The 17,186-nt window shown below is 50.0% G+C and overlaps 1 protein-coding gene across 4 annotated transcripts in view; it reads left to right on the top strand.

Annotated features, from left to right (window-relative positions):
- Positions 1-388: 388 nt before the first annotated feature.
- VPS13D (vacuolar protein sorting 13 homolog D) overlaps positions 389-17,186 on the top strand; it is a 504,218-nt gene continuing 487,420 nt past the window's right edge. For 2 of the 4 annotated variants that reach the window (XM_063943541.1, XM_063943538.1), the window contains exon 1: positions 389-566. The gene's annotated coding sequence lies outside the window, so the exon portion shown is untranslated. Of the gene's footprint in view, positions 567-641; positions 737-17,186 lie in introns of those variants that run through there. The other 2 variants (XM_063943540.1, XM_063943539.1) reach the window with 2 other exon arrangements.

The following is a 17,186-nucleotide window of genomic DNA, read 5'->3' as shown; positions in this document are numbered from 1 at the left end:
GCCAATCCCCGTTGGGTGAAGTAGGGGGGCTCACAAAAAATTTTTGCAACTGGGCCCACCACTCGCAATTTCCGCCACTGGCCAACATGACCCCCAGTTTTGCAAAAACGCTCACCATCGCAGCCCACACCCTACCCCACAACAACGCAGCATGTCATGGGGAACTGACATAAGTAGGTGTAAAGGATGATCATTTGTTTTCTGTCACTTTATTCCTGCCAACCTATTCTACAGTAGTAGCAAGCTCCCTCTTTCCTCGCTGGCTGTTGTTATTACAGTGTTACAACACACACACAGGCCGCCAGGGGGCGCGCTGACACCGCCAACCCATACACAGGGACTGATCAGACTCGATTTCCCCGCTTCCGGTCAGGCCCCACAGCGCCGGACGGAAGTGGGGCATGCTCACCGGCTCTGTAGGAGGAGGACTGGCAGTGTTTGCTGATGTGCTTCACAGGAGTACCAACATGGCGGTCTGAGTGCGCATCTCTTGTTGCTGGGTCAGGACACTACGCCCTACACGGTCCCGGTAGCCATGGCTCCAGCTGTACAGTAGCCCCTGCTGGGTGAGTAGTAACCCGTGACAGGTGTATTGGGGAAGGGGAGGGGTGTGCAGGAGGACACACCCACTGGTGGGTGTAGGAGGGTCCCTGCCTGACCTGTCAGATGAGTCACTGGGGTGCAGGTGCCTGACCACTGCTGGTGAGCAGCCATGGGGTGTCAATGGGGTCAGTGTGTAAGTGTGGTTATATTGCAGCAGCATTACCAGGGGGTGAATGTGCTTTTACTTTCATTCTGTGAGTATGAGTGTCACCTATCACACTGTGCTTCCCCTAAATGCCTGAAGGGTCATTGGTTTCTCAGAGATTCTTTTCTCTAGTTTCCCGAGTTGGAAACAGAGTTGCAACATTTGTAACATATTATTAGTTTAATGCAGTGAAATATTTACACTTATGTGGTATTAGTGCAGTGTCAGGCTTGGATGTGTCTACATAGAGAGCATGTTTCTATACCTGTAATATGGGAGGAGAATTACAGCAGCGGTGTAAAGAAGAGTGCCCGGCATTCACCTTCCCTCTTCATACTCTAGATCAGGCATGTCCAAACTGTGGCCCTCCAGCTGTTGTGAAACTACACATCCCAGCATGCCCTGACACAGTTTTGCTGTCAGAGAATGCTAAAGCTGTGTCAGGGCATGCTGGGATGTGTAGTTTCTCAACAGCTGGAGGGCCGCAGTTTGGACATGCCTGCTCTAGATTGTGTTATATTCCCACTGTCTACGTCTCTGTCTGTGGGTGTGTAAGCACCCACTGCACCTTAGACAGGCGACTCATCATGAGACATCTGGCCCATGTACAAAGGGCCTGATTCAGCAGTGTACGCAATGTTGATGTTGGACGCAGTGAAGCGATTTTTTTGCCATTGCACATGGCCCAAAGCGGCACTGCGCATACGCTCAGCGATTGACACAGTCTTATTCTGCTCTCTTAAGCCGAGTACACACTAGAAGCTACCGTGGACGATGTGTCGGAACGATTTTAAATTGTTCTGCTTGAAGGATTGCACACTGTGTACACTCAAGATCGTTTGGTCTGGGATGAAGGGAAATTGGAAAGACCATCGTGTCGCTTGGCATCTTTTTGACGTGTATCCGTCCTAAGGGGGTAATTCAGACTGGATCGCTTCAGCAGTCGCAGTCTGAATTATTTTGTGGACTACACACGCGCACCCCAGGAGCCCAGTGAGAAGCTATCATATATAGGTGATTTCAACATCCCTATTGACATCCCCACACAATCCCCTGCCTCTAAACTCCTTAACCTCACCTCTTCACTTGGTCTCTCCCAGTGGACCTCCTCACCCTCCCATGTGAATGGGAGCTCACTGGATCTGGTCTTCACTCACTGCTGTGATATTTCTGATTTTTCCAACTCCCCATTTCCCCTCTCTGACCACCACTTGCTCTCCTTTAACCTATCTCTCTCGACTTCCCCATCTCTACCTCCTAAGGCTACCATCACTAAGCGTAACATTGAAGCTATTGACACCACATTCCTTTCCTCCATTTGACTCACTTCTCTCTCCTATTCTCTCTCTCTTATGTCCTGAACAAGCCACTTCCACATACAATGCATCCCTTACTTCTGCTCTTGACTCTGTTGCTCCACCAACCACTATTCACCCTCGCAAATTAACACCTCAACCCTGGCACACCAAATGCACCAGATATCTGCAAAAATGCTCACGTACTGCTGAGCGACACTGGAGGAAATCACGCTCTAAGGCAGACTTCCTCCATTTCAAACTTATGCTCTCATCATTCAGTGCTGTCCTTTCCCTCGCTAAACAGTCATACTTCAAGAACCTCATCTCCTCCCAGTCTTCCAACCCCCGGCGCCTCTTTGCCACTCTCACCTCACTCCTCTGCCCACCTCCACCTCGTCTCCCTTCCTCACTCTCTGCTCTTGACTTTGCCACTTACTTCACATCCAAAATTGACTCCATACGTCAGGACATCACTTCACACCAGACCATCAGTAACCAGCCTTCTCCCATCCCTTACCAACCCTCCCCATCCCTCGCACCAACTCTGACATCTTTCTCCCATGCATCTGGAGAGGAAGTCATGGCCCTCATTCATTCCTGTCCCCTCACCACCTCCCCACTTGAACCTATCCCCTCCCGCCTCCTCCGCTACCTCTCTCCTTCTGCTTGTTCCCATCTTTCCCACCTTCTCAATCTCTCCCTCTCATCAGGCACTGTCCCCTCTGCCTTCAAGAATGCACTCATCTCTCCTATTCTTAAAAAACCTACCCTTGATCCAAACACTCTCTCCAACTATCGACCGATCTCTCTCCTCCCTTTTGCCTCCAAACTCCTTGAGCGTATTGTCTACAACCGCCTTACTTCCTTTCTTTCCTCACACTCACTGCTTGACACATTCCAGTCTGGCTTCCGTCCTCTCCACTCCACTGAAACTGCCCTTACAAAAGTATGCAATGACCTCCATGCTGCTAAATCTAAGGGACACTACTCTCTACTTATTCTACTGGATCTCTCTGCTGCTTTTGACACTGTGGACCATCCTCTCCTACTGCAAATCCTTCACTCCATTGGTCTGCGTGACACTGCCCTTTCTTGGCTGTCCTCCTACCTTTCTGACCGTTCATTCTCTGTCTCCTCTTATGACTCTACCTCCTCCTCACTTCCACTAACTGTAGGGGTACCCCAAGGTTCTGTCCTTGGTCCTCTCCTCTTCTCTCTCTACACGTCCTCACTAGGTAAGCTCATTAGTTCTTTTGGTTTCCAATATCATCTCTATGCTGATGACACTCAAATCTATCTTTCCTCTCCAGACCTCTCCCCTGCTCTCCTCACTCGTATCTCCAACTGTCTCTCTGCTACCTCTTCCTGGATGTCCCAGCGCTTTCTTAAACTTAACATGTCTAAGACCGAGCTGATCATCTTCCCTCCCTCCCGCATAACCTCACCACCTACAATCTCATTATCTATTAATGGCACTACTATCTCCTCTAGCCCCCAAGTGCGCTGTCTTGGAGTAATCCTTGACTCCTCCCTCTTCTTCAAACCACACATTCAGCACCTCTCACAAACCTGCCGTTTTCATCTAAAAAATATTTCCAGGATCAGACCCTTTCTGACCCAGGATGCTACTAAGACTCTTATCCACTCACTGGTCATCTCCAGACTGGACTACTGTAATCTCCTCCTAACTGGCATTCCTAACAAATACCTCTCTCCACTCCAATCTATACTCAATGCTGCTGCCCGGCTCATCTTCCTCACCAAACGCACTACGTCCACCTATCCTCTCTTACTAGACCTTCACTGGCTCCCCTTCCCTTTCAGAATCCATTTAAAGTTTCTTACACTTGCTTACAAAGCCCTCACCCACTCCTCTCCCATCTACATCTCTGACCTTATCTCCCTTTACTCTCCCACCCGTCCTCTTCGCTCTGCTAATGCACGTCGACTCTCCTGCCTACGGATTACTTCCTCCCACTCCTACCTCCAAGATTTTTCACGTGCTGCACCACTTCTCTCGAATTCCCTACCTCTCCCCCTCAGACTCTCCACCTCTCTACAAAACTTCAAATGGGCTCTCAAGACCCACTTCTTCACCAAACCCAGCCAAATCTCATCCTAAACCTCTGTTCCATGCTCTCTATGTACCCCATGTGTCTCACCCCTGTCTGTCTACCCTCCCCTTTAGAATTTAAGCTCTCACGAGCAGGGCTCTCTTCCTTCATGTGCTTATCCTTTCAAACTTTAATAATATTCAACTGCACTAAATCCAGCAGTCTTCTGCCACCTGATACTTATTCCAGTGTCATCTGCTGATGTAGCTATGTTTATTTACCCTGTACTTGTCCTATATTGTCAACTGTAAGTTGCTGTTTTCCGGCTTGATTATTTGTTTATGTACTCTGTAATTGGGCGCTGCGGAACCCTTGTGGCGCCATATAAATAAAGGATAATAATAATAATATATGATTGACAGGCAGAGGCGGTCGCGGGACGGGAGGGGGCGTGCCAACGGCGTTAAAATGCAGTTGGTGTGGTGCGGTCCGTGGTGGCTGCGTGACATAGGCAGGACGCGGCGGGCAGCTCCCTGCCAGAGCGCAGAAGCTGCGCAGGTAAGGAGCGACCCACCTGGTGCACCTGTGCGGGGGGGGGGGCTGACATGCGGGGCGGACTAGCCCTGTGCTGTGCGTCCCCCCTGCATGTCTGAGTAAATGATCGTTTAGCACATCTATGATCAAATCTGAATTACCCCCTAATGGGCCCTACACATTTACAGATCCGCTGCCGAGCTGCCCGACGGTGGATACTGCCGAAGGGCGACCCGGTGGCTGGGGTAAGGGAGTGAAGTTACTTCACTCCCCCCGTTACACGGCTCCATGGAACCATAGAACTGCAGGCAAATATGTACGAGATCGTCCATATTGGCCTGTATGCACAGCCGACGGGGCACCAGCGATGAGCGAGCGCGGTGCCGCGCATCGTTCATCGCTGGTGCCTCCACACTGCACGATATGAACGTTATCTCGTTCATTAATGAACGAGAGCGTTCATATCTTGCAGTCAAATCGCCCAGTGTGTAGGGCCTATAAGTCACACCATATGGTGCAAAAAAGCTACTGTAGCTGTATGAAGACACGCCTGTATCTGTCCATACACATCTGTGCTATCAGGATATTTACCCATAGTGACAATGACAATGTAGTATTTTTATTTATTTCTTTAGAATGGTGCGTAGGGGAATTTTCGAGCAGGCTGCTACTTTGTATGTTCCGTACAGAATTGCGGTGTCTTCCTTTAACATGTTACATGGACAAAACATTTCAGATAAACAAGAGATATTTTTCTGTGATTTGATGCTCCTATTATCTGCGTAAAAATTGTATTTGGTTTGTTATGACAGGTAAATGTTTGTGTGTCTGTCTGGAATCTCTGCCATTGGGGACCTTTATTTCTGGACCACAGAGCTGGTAATATATATCTAAAAACTGGATGGATGAACCAATACCCCTTTCAGACCGCCTGAGGCGGGTCATACCCGTGAGCCTGATACGGGAGGTTCCAGGGTGCGACCCGCCTCAGGCCCCCCGCTGTCGCTGTCTGCAACCCAGCATATTGCCAGGTTGGTGATGTCATTGGTGGAGGCGGTGCTTGGAGACCACATGATCTCCAAGCGCCTCCCGTTCACACCGCACAGTTAGCCGGTTGAACACGAGCTCAACCCTGCTCGAGATCAGGATTGAGATACCGGGTCGCTCGTCCAGGGGTATTTACCCTGGCACCTTTCAGACCGCACATGAACACAGGTTATGCGCGCTCATGTGCAATATCCCATGTTCAAAGCTGGCAGTCTGAAAGAGGTATTAGTCTAAACTAAGCCTGCCATTGAAACAGTCACTTAACACCGTCTAAACGGGTTCACTATGGTATGCCGGCGGTCGGGCTCCCGGCGACCAGCATACCGGCGACGGGAGGCCGACCGCTGGCTTACCGACAGTGTGGCGAGCGCAAATGAGCCCCTTGCGGGCTCGCCACGCTACGGGCACGGTGGCGCTATTTTATTCTCCCTCCAGGGGGGTCGTGGACCCCCACGAGGGAGAATAAGTGTCGGTATGCCGGCGGCGGTATACTGTGCGCCGGGATCCCGTCAGTCGGCATACTGAAGACCACCCGTCTAAACACCACTTCCCCATAGGCACTCTAATATTTGCTGCATTCACACAACTATTATGCAATTGGATTATTTGTATAAAAGTGTATTAAAAATAAGATTTTACTTACCGGTAAATCTATTTCTCGTAGTCCGTAGTGGATGCTGGGGACTCCGTAAGGACCATGGGGAATAGACGGGCTCCGCAGGAGACATGGGCACTTTAAGAAAGAATTTAGGTTCTGGTGTGCTCTGGCTCCTCCCTCTATGTCCATCCTCCAGACCTCAGTTAGAGAAACTGTGCCCGGAAGAGCTGACAGTACAAGGAAAGGATTTTGGAAATCCAGGGCAAGACTCATACCAGCCACACCAATCACACCGTATAACTTGTGATAAACTTACCCAGTTAACAGTATGAACAACAACAGAGCATCAGAACAACCCTGATGCAACTATAACTTAACCCTTATTTAAGCAATAACTATAAACGAACATTGCAGAAGAAGTCCGCACTTGGGACGGGCGCCCAGCATCCACTACGGACTACGAGAAATAGATTTACCGGTAAGTAAAATCTTATTTCTCTAACGTCCTAGTGGATGCTGGGGACTCCGAAAGGACCATGGGGAATAGCGGCTCCGCAGGAGACTGGGCACAAAGTAAAAGCTTTAGGACTAGCTGGTGTGCACTGGCTCCTCCCCCTATGACCCTCCTCCAAGCCTCAGTTAAGATTTTGTGCCCGAACGAGAAGGGTGCAATCTAGGTGGCTCTCCTGAGCTGCTTAGAGTAAAAAGCGGGAGAAAGGCCGCCGAAAAAGGGGCGGAGCCTATCTCCTCAGCACACAAGCGCCATTTTTTCCTCACAGCTCCGTTGGAGGAAGGCTCCCTGACTCTCCCCTGCAGTCCTGACAACAGAAACAGGGTAAAACAAGAGAGGGGGGGCACTAAATTGGCATATTAATATATACAGCAGCTATATTAGGGAAAAACACTTACATAAGGTTATCCCTATATATATATATAGCGCTCTGGTGTGTGCTGGCAAACTCTCCCTCTGTCTCCCCAAAGGGCTAGTGGGGTCCTGTCCTCTATCAGAGCATTCCCTGTGTGTGTGCTGTGTGTCGGTACGCTGTGTCGACATGTATGAGGAGGAAAATGGTGTGGAGGCGGAGCAATTGCCTGTGTTAGTGATGTCACCCCCTAGGGAGTCGACACCTGACTGGATGGTCTTATGGAAAGAATTACGTGATAGTGTCGGCACTTTACAAAAGACTGTTGACGACATGAGACAGCCGGCAAATCAGTTGATACCTGTACAGGCGTCTCAAACACCGTCAGGGGCTAAAAAAAGCCCGTTACCTCAGGTCGATACAGACACTGACACGGACACTGACTCCAGTGTCGACGGTGAGGAAACAAACGTATTTTCCAGTAGGGCCACACGTTACATGATCACGGCAATGAAGGAGGTTTTGAACATTTCTGATACTACAAGTACCACAAAAAAGGGTATTATGTGGGGTGTGAAAAAACTACCCGTAGTTTTTCCCGAATCAGATGAATTGAATGAGGTGTGTGATGAAGCGTGGGTTTCCCCCGATAAGAAACTGCTAATTTCTAAAAAATTATTGGCATTATACCCTTTCCCGCCAGAGGTTAGGGCGCGTTGGGAAACACCCCCTAGAGTGGATAAGGCGCTCACACGCTTATCAAAACAAGTGGCGTTACCGTCTCCTGATACGGCCGCCCTAAAGGAACCAGATGATAGAAAGCTGGAAAATATCCTTAAGAGTATATACACACATACTGGTATTATACTACGACCAGCAATCGCCTCAGCCTGGATGTGCAGTGCTGGGGTGGCTTGGTCGGATTCCCTGACTGAAAATATTGATACCCTGGACAGGGACAATATATTATTGACTATAGAGCATTTAAAGGATGCATTCCTATATATGCGAGATGCACAGAGAGACATTTGCACTCTGGCATCAAGAGTAAGTGCGATGTCCATTTCTGCCAGAAGAGGATTATGGACGCGACAGTGGTCAGGGGATGCGGATTCCAAACGGCATATGGAAGTATTGCCGTATAAAGGGGAGGAGTTATTTGGGGGCGGTCTATCGGACCTGGTGGCCACGGCAACGGCTGGGAAATCCACCTTTTTACCCCAAGTCACCTCGCAGCAGAAAAAGATACCGTCTTTTCAGGCTCAGTCCTTTCGTCCCCATAAGGGCAAGCGGGCAAAAGGCCACTCATATCTGCCCCGGGGCAGAGGAAGGGGAAAAAGACTGCAACAGACAGCTTCTTCCCACGAACAGAAGCCCTCCCCCGCTTCTGCCAAGTCCTCAGCATGACGCTGGGGCCTTACAAGCGGACTCAGGCAGGGTGGGGGCCCGTCTCAAGATTTTCAGCGCGCAGTGGGCTCACTCGCAAGTGGACCCCTGGATCCTGCAGGTAGTATCTCAGGGGTACAAATTGGAATTCGAGACGTGTCCCTCTCGCCGGTTCCTGAAGTCTGCTTTACCAACGTCTACCCCCGACAGGGAGGCGGTATTGGAAGCCATTCACAAGCTGTATTCCCAGCAAGTGATAATCAAGGTACCCCTCCTACAACAGGGAAAGGGGTATTACTCCACGCTGTTTGTGGTACCGAAGCCGGACGGCTCGGTGAGACCCATTTTAAATCTGAAAGCCTTGAACACTTACATAAAAAGGTTCAAGTTCAAGATGGAGTCACTCAGAGCAGTGATAGCGAACCTGGAAGAAGGGGACTACATGGTGTCTCTGGACATCAAGGATGCTTACCTCCATGTCCCAATTTGCCCTTCTCACCAAGGGTACCTCAGGTTTGTGGTACAGAACTGTCACTATCAGTTTCAGACGCTGCCGTTTGGATTGTCCACGGCACCCCGGGTCTTTACCAAGGTAATGGCCGAAATGATGATTCTTCTTCGAAGAAAAGGCGTCTTAATTATCCCTTACTTGGACGATCTCCTGATAAGGGCAAGGTCCAGAGAACAGTTAGAGGTCGGAGTAGCACTATCTCAAATAGTACTACGACAGCACGGATGGATTCTAAATATTCCAAAATCGCAGCTGATTCCGACGACACGTCTGCTGTTCCTAGGGATGATTCTGGACACAGTACAGAAAAAGGTGTTTCTTCCGGAAGAGAAAGCCAAGGAGTTATCCGACCTAGTCAGGAAACTCCTAAGACCAGGCCAGGTGTCAGTGCATCAGTGCACAAGGGTCCTGGGAAAGATGGTGGCTTCTTACGAAGCGATTCCATTCGGCAGATTCCACGCAAGAACTTTTCAGTTGGATCTGCTAGACAAATGGTCCGGATCGCATCTTCAAATGCATCAGCGGATAACCCTGTCTCCAAGGACAAGGGTGTCTCTCCTGTGGTGGTTACAGAGTGCTCATCTCCTAGAGGGCCGCAGATTCGGCATTCAGGATTGGGTCCTGGTGACCACGGATGCCAGCCTGAGAGGCTGGGGAGCAGTCACACAGGGAAAAAATTTCCAGGGCTTGTGGTCAAGCATGGAAACGTCACTTCACATAAATATCCTGGAACTAAGGGCCATTTACAATGCCCTAAGTCAGGCAAGGCCTCTTCTTCAGGGTCAGCCAGTATTGATCCAGTCGGACAACATCACGGCAGTCGCCCACGTAAACAGACAGGGCGGCACAAGAAGCAGGAGGGCAATGACGGAAGTGGCAAGGATTCTTCGCTGGGCGGAAAATCATGTGATAGCACTGTCAGCAGTGTTCATTCCGGGAGTGGACAACTGGGAAGCAGACTTCATCAGCAGACACGATCTTCACCCGGGGGAGTGGGGACTTCACCCAGAAGTCTTCCACATGATTGTAAACCGTTGGGAAAAACCAAAGGTGGACATGATGGCGTCTCGCCTCAACAAAAAACTGGACAGATATTGCTCCAGGTCAAGGGACCCTCAGGCAATAGCTGTGGACGCTCTGGTAACACCGTGGGTGTACCGGTCAGTGTATGTGTTCCCTCCTCTTCCTCTCATACCAAAAGTACTGAGAATCATAAGAAGGAGAGGAGTAAAGACTATACTCGTGGCTCCGGATTGGCCAAGAAGGACTTGGTACCCGGAAATTCAAGAGATGCTCACGGAAGACCCGTGGCCTCTACCTCTAAGACAGGACCTGCTCCAGCAGGGACCATGTCTGTTCCAAGACTTACCGCGGCTGCGTTTGACGGCATGGCGGTTGAACGCCGGATCCTGAAGGAAAAAGGCATTCCGGATGAAGTCATCCCTACCCTGATCAAAGCCAGGAAGGATGTAACCGTACAACATTATCACCGTATTTGGCGTAAATATGTTGCGTGGTGCGAGGCCAGGAGGGCCCCTACAGAGGAATTTCAACTGGGTCGATTCCTGCATTTCCTGCAAACAGGACTGTCTATGGGCCTCAAATTAGGGTCCATTAAGGTTCAAATTTAGGCCCTGTCGATATTCTTCCAAAAAGAACTAGCTTCTGTTCCTGAAGTTCAGACGTTTGTCAAGGGAGTACTGCATATACAGCCTCCTTTTGTGCCTCCAGTGGCACCTTGGGATCTCAATGTAGTGTTGGGATTCCTAAAATCACATTGGTTTGAACCACTCACCACTGTGGACTTGAAATATCTCACATGGAAAGTGGTAATGCTGTTAGCCCTGGCTTCAGCCAGGCGTGTATCAGAATTGGCGGCTTTATCCTATAAAAGCCCTTACCTAATTTTTCATATGGACAGGGCAGAATTGAGGACTCGTCCTCAATTTCTCCCTAAGGTGGTTTCAGCATTTCACTTAAACCAACCTATTGTGGTGCCTGCGGCTACTAGGGACTTGGAGGATTCCAAGTGTCTGGACGTAGTCAGGGCCCTGAAAATATATGTTTCCAGGACGGCTGGAGTCAGAAAATCTGACTCGCTGTTTATCCTGTATGCACCCAACAAGCTGGGTGCTCCTGCTTCTAAGCAGACGATTGCTCGTTGGATTTGTAGTACAATTCAGCTTGCACATTCTGTGGCAGGCCTGCCACAGCCAAAATCTGTAAAAGCCCATTCCACACGGAAAGTGGGCTCATCTTGGGCGGCTGCCCGAGGGGTCTCGGCTTTACAACTTTGCCGAGCAGCTACTTGGTCAGGGGCAAACACGTTTGCTAAATTCTACAAATTTTATACCCTGGCTGAGGAGGACCTGGAGTTCTCTCATTCGGTGCTGCAGAGTCATCCGCACTCTCCCGCCCGTTTGGGAGCTTTGGTATAATCCCCATGGTCCTTTCGGAGTCCCCAGCATCCACTAGGACGTTAGAGAAAATAAGAATTTACTTACCGATAATTCTATTTCTCGTAGTCCGTAGTGGATGCTGGGCGCCCATCCCAAGTGCGGATTGTCTGCATTACTTGTACATAGTTATTGTTACAAAAATCGGGTTATTGTTGTTGTGAGCCATCTTTTCAGAGGCTCCTTCTGTTATCATGCTGTTAACTGGGTTCAGATCACAAGTTGTACGGTGTGATTGGTGTGGCTGGTATGAGTCTTACCCGGGATTCAAAATCCTTCCTTATTGTGTACGCTCGTCCGGGCACAGTATCCTAACTGAGGCTTGGAGGAGGGTCATAGGGGGAGGAGCCAGTGCACACCAGCTAGTCCTAAAGCATTTACTTTGTGCCCAGTCTCCTGCGGAGCCGCTATTCCCCATGGTTCTTTCGGAGTCCCCAGCATCCACTACGGACTATGAGAAATAGAATTATCGGTAAGTAAATTCTTAGAGAAAAATAACGTCCTAGTGGATGCTGGGGACTCCGTAAGGACCATGGGGATTATACCAAAGCTCCCAAACGGGCGGGAGAGTGCGGATGACTCTGCAGTACCGATTGAGCAAACTCAAGGTCCTCCTCAGCCAGGGTATCAAACTTGTAGAACCTTGCAAAGGTGTTTGAACCTGACCAAGTAGCCGCTCGGCAAAGTTGTAATGCCGAGACCCCTCGGGCAGCCGCCCAAGAAGAGCCCACCTTCCTTGTGGAATGGGCCTTAACTGATTTAGGCAGCGGCAATCCAGACGCAGAATGAGCCTGTTGAATCGTGTTACAGATCCAGCGAGCAATAGTCTACTTTGAAGCAGTCGCCCCAAGCTTGTTGGAAGCATACAGGATAAACAAAGATTCTGTTTTCCTGACCCTAGCCGTTCTGGCTACATAAACCTTCAAAGCCCTGACCACATCCAGTAACTCGGAATCCTCCAAGTCAGTAGTAGCCACAGGCACCACAATAGGTTGGTTCATATGAAAGGATGAAACCACTTTCGGTAGAAATTGTGGGCGGGTCCGCAATTCTGCTCTATCCGCATGGAAAACCAGATAAGGGATTTTATGTGACAAAGCCGCCAATTCTGACACACGCCTAGCCGAAGCCAAGGCTAGTAGCATGACCACCTTCCACGTGAGATATTTCAATTCCACCGACTTGAGTGGTTCAAACCAGTGTGATTTCAGGAAACTCAACACCACGTTAAGATCCCAAGGTGCCACTGGAGGCACAAAAGGGGGCTGAATATGCAGCACTCCCTTTACAAACGTCTGAACTTCAGGCAGAGATGCCAGTTCTTTTAGAAAGAAAATGGATAGGGCCGAAATCTGGACCTTAATGGAACCCAATTTTAGGCCCAAAGACACTCCCGACTGTAGGAAGTGAAGGAAACGGCCCAGCTGGAATTCCTCCGTAGGGGCATTCCTGGCCTCACACCAAGCAACATATTTTTGCCATATACGGTGATAATGTTGAGCCGTCACGTCCTTCCTAGCCTTTATCAGCATAGGAATGACCTCATCCGGAATGCCTTTTTCTGCTAGGATCCGGCGTTCAACCGCCATGCCGTCAAACGCAGCCGTGGTAAGTCTTGGAACAGACAGGGCCCCTGTTGCAACAAGTCCTGTCTTAGAGGCAGAGGCCACGGGTCCTCTGTGAGCATTTCTTGCAGATCTGGATACTAAGTCCTTCTTGGCCAATCCGGAACAATGAGTATTGTTCTCACTCCTCTTTTTCTTATGATTTTCAGCACCTTGGGTATGAGAGGAAGAGGAGGAAATACATAGACCGACTGGAACACCCACGGCGTCACCAGTGCGTCCACAGCTATCGCCTGAGGGTCTCTTGACCTGGCGCAATACTTCTGTAGCTTTTTGTTGAGGCGGGATGCCATCATGTCGGTGGGAACTGTGGCAGTTCCCACCGACTTGCAACCTGCGTGAAGACTTCTTGATGAAGTCCCCATTCTCCCGGGTGGAGGTCGTGCCTGCTGAGGAAGTCTGCTTCCCAGTTGTCCACTCCCGGAATGAACACTGCTGACAATGCGCTTACGTGATTCTCTGCCCAGCAAAGAATTCTGGTGGCTTCCACCATCGCCACCCTGCTCCTTGTGCCGCCTTGGCGGTTTACATGAGCCACTGCGGTGATGTTGTCTGACTGAATCAGAACCGGTTGGTCGCGAAGTAGGGACTCCGCTTGGCGTAGGGCGTTGTATATGGCCCTTAGTTCCAGGATGTTGATGTGGAGGCAAGTCTCCTGACTTGACCACAGACCTTGGAAATTTCTTCCCTGTGTGACTGCCCCCCACCCTCGGAGGCTTGCATCCGTGGTCACCAGGACCCAGTCCTGAATGCCGAATCTGCGGCCCTCGAGGAGGTGAGCACTCTGCAGCCACCACAGGAGAGACACCCTGGCCCTGGGGGATAGGGTGATTAACCGATGCATCTGAAGATGTGATCCGGACCATTTGTCCAGTAGATCCCATTGAAAGGTCCTCGCATGGAACCTGCCGAAGGGAATGGCCTCATATGATGCCACCATCTTTCCCAGGACTCGCGTGCAGTGATGCACCGACACCTGTTTTGGTTTCAATAGGTTTCTGACCAGTGTCATGAGTTCCTGATCCTTCTCCATCGGGAGATAAACCCTCTTCTGGTCTGTGTCCAGAATCATGCCCAGGAAAGGCAGATGAGTCGTAGGAATCAACTGCAACTTTGGAATATTTAGAATCCAGCCGTGTTGTCGTAACACTTCCAGAGAGCGTGCTACGCTGATCAGCAACTGCTCCCTTGACCTCGCTTTTATGAGGAGATCGTCCAAGTATGGGATAATTGTGACCCCTTGCTTCCGCAGGAGTACCATCATTTCCGCCATTACCTTGGTAAATATTCTCGGTGCCGTGGAGAGACCAAACGGCAACGTCTGAAATTGGTAATGACAATCCTGTACCACAAATCTGAGGTACGCCTGTTGAGGTGGATAAATGGGGACATGAAGGTAAGCATCCTTTATGTCCAGAGACACCATAAAATCTCCCCCTTCCAGGCTTGCGATGACCGCTCTGAGCGATTCCATCTTGAACTTGAACCTTTTCAGGTATATGTTCAGGGATTTTAAATTCAATATGGGTCTGACCGAACCGTCCGGTTTCGGTACCACAAACATGGTCGAATAATAACCCTTTCCTTGTTGAAGGAGGGGAACCTTGATCACCACCTGTTGAAGATACAATTTGTGAATTGCAGTTAACACTATTTCCCTCTCTAAGGGGGAAGCTGGCAGGGCCGATTTGAGGTATCGGTGAGGGGGCATCTCTTCGAATTCCAGCTTGTATCCCTGAGAAACAATCTCTATTGCCCAGGGATCCAACTGGGAGTGAACCCACTTGTGGCTGAAGTTTCGGAGACGCGCGCCCACCGGGCCTGGCTCCGCCTGTGGAGCCCCAGCGTCATGCGGTGGATTTAGTGGAAGCCGGGGAGGACTTCTGTTCCTGGGAACTAGCTCCGTTGTGCAGCTTCCTTCCTCTGCCCCTGCCTCTGGCAAGAAAGGACGCACCTCGGACTTTCTTGCCTTTTTGTGATCGAAAGGATTGCATTTGGTAATACAGTGCTTTCTTAGGTTGTGAGGAAACATATGGCAAAAAATTTGACTTTCCAGCAGTAGCTGTGGAGACCAGGTCCGAAAGACCCTCCCCAAACAATTCCTCACCCTTGTAAGGTAAAACCTCCATGTGCCTTTTTGAGTCGGCATCACCTGTCCATTGCCGAGTCCACAGGACCCTTCTGGCAGAAATCGACATAGCATTTATTCTAGAGCCCAGTAGGCTAATGTCTCTTTGAGCATCTCTCATATATAGGACAGCGTCTTTTATATGCCCCAGGGTCATCAATATAGTATCCTTGTCTAAGGTATCAAGTTCCTCAGATAAGGTATCCGTCCATGCTGCTACAGCACTACACACCCAGGCCGATGCAATTGCCGGCCTTAGTAAGGTACCTGAATGTGTATAAATGGACTTCAGGGTACCCTCTTGCTTTCTATCCGCAGCATCTTTTAGGGTGGCCGTATCCTGTGACGGCAGGGCTACCCTCTTGGATAAGCGTGTTAAAGCTTTGTCCACCCTAGGGGAGGATTACCAGCGTAACCTGTCCGTTGGTGGGAAAGGATACGCCATAAGCATCCGTTTGGAAATCTGCAGTTTTTTATCTGGAGATTCCCAAGCCTTTTCACATAACTCATTTAGCTCATGTGAGGGGGGAAAGGTTACCTGTGGCTTCTTTTCCCCATACATATGAACCCTCCTGTCAGGGACTGGGGTTTCCTCTGTGATGTGCAACACATCCTTAATTGCTATAATCATATAACGGATGGATTTAGCCAATTTAGGCTGTAACTTTGCATCATCGTAATCGACACTGGAGTCAGAATCCATGTCGGTATCTGTGTCAACAATTTGGGATAGTGGGCGCTTCTGAGACCCTGACGGCCTCTGCGACATAGGATCAGGCACGGGCGGAGACCCTGACTGTCCTAAGGTTTCAGCTTTATCCAACCTTTTATGCAAGGAATTAACATTATCATTTAAAACCTTCCACATATCCATCCAATCAGGTGTCGGCGCCGTCGGCGGAGACACCACATTCATTTGCTCCCGCTCTGTTTCCACATAGCCTTCCTCGTCAAACATGTCGACACAAGCGTACCGACACACCACACACACAGGGAATGCTCTTTTTGAAGACCGTTCCTCCACAAGGCCCTTTGGAGAGACAGAGAGAGAGTATGCCAGCACACACCCCAGCGCTATATAACCCAGGAATCACACAGTAACTTAGTGTTAACCCAGTAGTCGCTGTAATAATGATTTTTGCGCCTAATTATGTGCCCCCTCTCTTTTTTACCCTCTTCTACCGTGTATCTGCAGGGGAGAGCCTGGGGAGCTTCCTCTCAGCGGAGCTGTGGAGAAAAAATGGCGCTGGTGAGTCCTAAGGAAGAAGCCCCGCCCCCTCAGCGGCGGGCTTCTGTCCCGCGTTTATGTACAATATTATGGCGGGGGCTCATACATATATACAGTGCCCAACTGTATATATGTCCAACTTTTGCCAAGAGGTCCTAATTGCTGCCCAGGGCGCCCCCTGCTCCCTGCACCCTTACAGTGACCGGAGTATGTGGGTGTAGTGTGGGAGCAATGGCGCACAGCTGCAGTGCTGTGCGCTACCTCAGTGAAGACTGGAGTCTTCTGCCGCCGATTTCAAAGTTTTCTTGCTTCTTTCACCCGGCTTCTGTCTTCCGGCTCTGCGAGGGGGACGGCGGCTCGGCTCCGGGATCGGACGACAAAGGAGGAGATCCTGTGTACGATCCCTCTGGAGCTAATGGTGTCCAGTAGCCTAAGAAGCAGGACCTATCTTCTAGTGAGTAGGACTGCTTCTCTCCCCTCAGTCCCACGTAGCAGAGAGTCTGTTGCCAGCAGAGCTCCCTGAAAATAAAAAACCTAACAAAATACTTTCTTATAGCAAGCTCAGGAGAGCTCACTAAGTAGCACCCAGCTCGTCCGGGCACAGATTCAAACTGAGGTCTGGAGGAGGGACATAGAGGGAGGAGCCAGAGCACACCATAACCTAAATTCTTTCTTACAGTGCCCATGTTTCCTGCGGAGCCCGTCTATTC

The sequence above is a fragment of the Pseudophryne corroboree genome, chromosome 10 (genome assembly GCF_028390025.1).
Source record: "Pseudophryne corroboree isolate aPseCor3 chromosome 10, aPseCor3.hap2, whole genome shotgun sequence".
NCBI lineage: Eukaryota > Metazoa > Chordata > Amphibia > Anura > Myobatrachidae > Pseudophryne > Pseudophryne corroboree.
The sequence above is the reverse complement of the archived record's forward strand: the minus strand, read 5'-3'. Positions and strand labels throughout refer to the sequence as shown.